Here is a 5,000-nt window from a genome sequence, read left to right as displayed (position 1 = left end):
CAATGCCGTTCTCGTCCTCGGCTTTGTGTTCGTCAGATTCCCCTCATTACAGTCCCATCAGAACCCGCTCAATCCAGCGCTGGCGTCTCCGGTTCATCTTTTCCATTCTCTCTTTCAACACACCGTGAACAGAACACACACACACACACACACACACACACACACACACACACACACACACACACTGTTCAACCCTTTCCTGATCACCAACCAAAAAATGCTGGGTTGTTTTAACCCAATTTTGGGGCAAATATGGACAAACCCAAACGTTGGGTTAAAAATATAATAAAAAAAATGTAACCCAACGTTTGGGTTTGTCCATATTTGCCCCAAAATTGGGTTAAAACAACCCAGCATTTTTTGGTTGGTGATCAGGAAAGGGTTGAACAGAGTGTGTGTGTGTGTGTGTGTGTGTGTGTGTGTGTGTGTGTGTGTGTGTGTGTGTGTGTGTGTGTGTGTGTGTGTGTGTGTGTGTGTGTGTTCTGTTCACGGTTAATCATTGAAAATGAACCAGTTGAGCTCAAACAAAACAGATTGTACGATCCAGGGCTCTGGTTTATAAAACTGTGTGTAGGATCCTCACTAAAACTGTACGTACGCCAAAACATATTCAGACTTATAAAAGCGTGTGAACGCCAGAATCTGCGCAGAATTCCCTTTATAATCCCAGAGGAAGATTGTAACCCCGAAATAAACATATATGAGCTTACAACGCCTCGTTTTACTATATCCTCATCTGCATACGCATATTCATCCACGTGATCCCATGTTTAACGGCACAAGACATTAGGAGAATATGAGATACGGATGTGCGTCACATTACATTGATAAAAATCATTTAGTAGCCGATCCTCGCCTTGTTTTTGAATAAATAAATCAAATAGTATAAAATACATTTCAGAGAAAGTTTTTCTCAATCTTTTCCACCGGCCAAACAGTATTTTTAATTGCTTTTTATTTTTTATGTAAACAGATTGACATTATTGTGCATTATTGATCATTATTTGCGTGAACACATTTCCTCAGGTCACGAGTTCTGCTGTTATCATGCGCTAAGCAAACATTAACACACAGCATTCCTCAGGAAAAGTGTTCAAAAGAAGCGCATATTTCTACATTTCTATTCATTAGAATATAAAAAATGTAACTTCTTGGTAATGATTTCATGTCATTTTTATTTAGGTGTTTAACTCCATTAAATGAGAATGGTGTATTTAATCTAAATGTGTATATCAGATGTTAAACATATTAATTGTATATATTTATGTAATAATTAATTACAGTCCCATCGGAGCCCAGTGAATCCAGCGCTGTCGTCTCCGGTTTACATTATATTTCACTCGAGTTTATCTTTTCAACACACCGTGAACAGAGCACACAGAACACACAGAACACACACACACTGCTCAACGCTCTCGTACAGGGTTTTCACTGAGCTCAAACAAAACAGATTATCCAGGTCTTTCCTACACGGATCTCCATAACCCTTCAGACACGGTTATACGTGTAATAAAGCTGAGATTGAGGAAGATGGTCGTGTTCCCGATAAAACTGAAGACGAAGCCACGTGAACGTGAAGCGCTGATAGCTGAGGAATCTTGGCTCGCTGGGAACGCTGGCCGTCTGCCACATCACAGGGAGAAGAACACAGAACCGACAGCAGACAATGAGATTAACCAACATTATTTTATTCTGAGCCACAAATCAAAGCGTTCTCCGCTGAGAGCGAGCGAGAGCTGTTTGCTGGACTAAACGCTGAAGCCCTGACCACTGCGCACTGCAAACACGAGCGTTCGGGTCGCGTTCATTCAGGGATCACGGACACGGACACACCCTACACGACCCCAGGGGTCAGGGGTCACGGACACACCCTACACGACCCCAGGGGTCACGGACACACACGACCTCAGGCTCCGCACAATACCTGTTACACGCTTAAAAACAAATTAAGGCTCTTTATTGGCATTCCATGAGGAAAAAACTTTAACATCAATGGACCCACTAAAGATTGTTTACAGTGGAAAAGGTGCTTTAGAATATTAAAATCTTCTTTGTACTCAGAAAAAAATGGTTATTTTAAGAGCTGTGGATCCAGAAATGGTTCTTCTTCTACGGCATCGCTGCGAAAACACCCGTTATTTAGTGTCAGTGAGAGACAGGAGAATACAATCATAATCATACTGAAAAACTTCACCCATCTGACTGTATCACATCATCTTCATCTTCATATTTTCATACGTCCGTCCATTCATAACACAGAACTACCCGTAAACAACAATCACACATTTATTACATCGCTATGACATTTATTTCCGTTCCAACAATGATTTAATTTTTACAGTAAATCGCGGGGATGTTGTTCTCATATGCAGCCCTGCCTGGCTTTAATAACGCACAGATAATTAATGAGTTTATGATGCATTAAACACACGGACGGCGGTAGAAGTTTAGCGGAGTGACGTCATAAACCCTCCGCGCCTTCGATACAAAGTAACGCGCGAGGAAAGGAAACAATAACGTTATAACATCATCATCATCATCATCATCAATAATCATCATCAGAATAAACCCAGACCAGACGCGGCGGCGCGCGCGATCATATGGAAGAGCAGCGCGCACTCAACTTGATTCTCTATTATATACATACCGCGTTTGACACGTTCCTCACATCGATAGATCCATCAGAAATCCCGATCACACCCGATCACTGATCGATCAATCCGCAGGAATATCACAGAAACAACGAAACGAACAATGAGCGGCTCATTCAGCTACACACACACACACACACACACGAGCGGCTGCTCATCCTATTAGAGATGAAGCTTTACTGAGCTGAGCTCACAGCAGCTGTCTCACACACACACACACACACACACACTCTCAGGGAGGAGCCTCGGTCTTCTGCGAGCTTTTGTTTCATCGGAGCTGCTGTCAGACGCGACATTCACCAGCACTGTCACACACACACACACACACACACACACACCAACAGTGTGTTTACCTCACAATTAATACAGCACAAGCACGTGGAGTTAATTGCAATAGAACTAAGCTTCTGACAGAAACTGATACTTAATTTTATTATAATATTTGTGTATTATATTCTTTTTCCTTTAATTATATTGATGGAATATTGATGTCTTATAGCCTAAATAAAGATTCTTTATGAGCATCTTTCGTTTCATTATAACCGTTAAAGTCAAAATGGATCATTCTTATTTTTTATGGAATATTGCAGTGTTTATCATAAATGATTTACAGGTGCAGATCATTATTGTGTTAATAATCTTCTCTTCTCTGTGGGCGGGGCAACCTGTCACTCACATGAGCTCAGCCAATAGCAAACCACAACCATCCAATCAGCCAATCAATTCCCCACAGACACAATCAAGCCCCGCCCACATGTGTTCTTGTTCCTGAAGCTCCAGATAAAGTTAGTTTTGATTGATTCACTTCCGTTGGAAAGATCATTAGTTAATAACTTAGCGGCCGCTAACACACACCGTTCTCACAGAAAACAGTAGGTTTTAATTGATGCGTTAAAACCGTTTAATGACTGAATAATTCCAGCATACAAGAAATTACAGTAATCAAGTCTTGAGGAAATAAAAGCCTGAATATCAGTCTCCAAATCCCTAAAGTAAAGGTGCTTTAACTTTGGTAGAGGCTTTAGCTGGAAGACGCTGGCCCTGAACACTGAATTCATTTGTGTGTCAAACTTCAGGTCGGAATCAAAAACGACCCTCAGATTTTTAATATAAGAGAGACTGTTTGACTGAAAATTCCCCAAGAAAGCTCTGTACATCTGCACTGATCGCATTACTCTGATAATGTTCAGAAACGTGACTCTGGTGACGGCGCACATGCGCATCACGTGTCTATAGATATGAGCGCTTGAATATATGGAGGCGTGTGTCTCTCTCTACACAGTGACATCGACAAATTACAGCATAGTCCAGAAGTATTATTAGTGTTTCGCGGATCCATGAGAACTGGAATTATTTAGATAAAGTTTGATGCGTTCAGAGGTGAAGCGAGGAAAGCTTCAGTTTCAGGCGGACTTTACTGAGAAAACCATATTTACAACCTTTATATTTTAAGAGTGTATTACTATAAGAAAGAAAGGAAAATAAAAAAAGGAATTGTGTGTGAAACAATCATACTAATAAAGCAGACTGCAGAGAGAGAGAGAGAGAGAGAGAGACAGAGAGAGAGAGAGAGAGAGAGAGAGAGAGAGACGAGAGAGAGAGAGACAAGGAGGTGAGAGAGTGAGAGAGGTGAAGCGGGGCGATCTGGGCCTCCCGGTCTTTGTGTGTGTGTGTGTGTGTGTGTGTGTGAATCTCCTCTCTGGTGGTCCTGTCATCTCAGCTCAGTGTGACCCCGAAACACAAGCTCATTCACACACACACACACACACACACACACACACTGTATCTCTGCATCTGAGCGATCGGGAGCGTGGAATATAATGTGTGTTTATGTGTGTTTCTGCTGCAGTTTTTAATGTGTGTTTATGTGAGTTTCTGCGCTGCATTATTACTCTGTCAGGATCTCCATCTGATCTGCAGTAATTACAGGGAGCAGCTTTAATGAGCGTTCATCTCACAACGCCTGAGTAAAGATGAAGAACCTACAGCACACACTGATGTGACCACTGGAGTGTGTTCCACAGGGAAATACCACAGCTTTCTTCCCATTTCTTTCTAATTATTTGTGACATTTACTAGAAAGAGTAAAAAAGTATCTGAGAAATTTGAATAATTGAATGTTTTCCCAGTGCATAAACATTCAGCTGTTCAGGAAAGGCTTCCAGAAAAAGGGTTTGTTTTCAAAAGGATCAAAAGGATGTTGCATGAAAATGTTAAAGTTCTGGGACGTGTGTGTCATCATGCACACAAACACCATCAGGAAAATAATGCAATAACCAGCAATTTAACAACATCAAACCCTCATGGTCATAACTGATAACAAAAAACTCAGAAGAAACAATTATTAAA

At 41.2% G+C, this 5,000-nt stretch overlaps 1 protein-coding gene across 4 annotated transcripts in view; it reads right to left on the bottom strand.

Annotated features, from left to right (window-relative positions):
• Nucleotides 1-5,000, bottom strand: part of sema6a (sema domain, transmembrane domain (TM), and cytoplasmic domain, (semaphorin) 6A) — an 80,282-nt gene that overhangs the window by 74,620 nt on the left and 662 nt on the right. Inside the window, exon 1 of one of the 4 annotated variants that reach the window (XM_084389136.1) lies at nucleotides 2,648-2,803. The exons of the other annotated variants lie outside the window; for them this stretch is intronic. The gene's annotated coding sequence lies outside the window, so the exon portion shown is untranslated. Of the gene's footprint in view, nucleotides 1-2,647; nucleotides 2,804-5,000 lie in introns of those variants that run through there. 4 annotated transcript variants of the gene reach the window in all.

This window comes from Rutilus rutilus, assembly GCF_951802725.1.
Source record: "Rutilus rutilus genome assembly, chromosome: 19".
In the NCBI taxonomy this organism is placed as follows: Eukaryota; Metazoa; Chordata; class Actinopteri; order Cypriniformes; family Leuciscidae; genus Rutilus; species Rutilus rutilus.
This window is presented reverse-complemented; position numbering and strand designations above follow the sequence as displayed.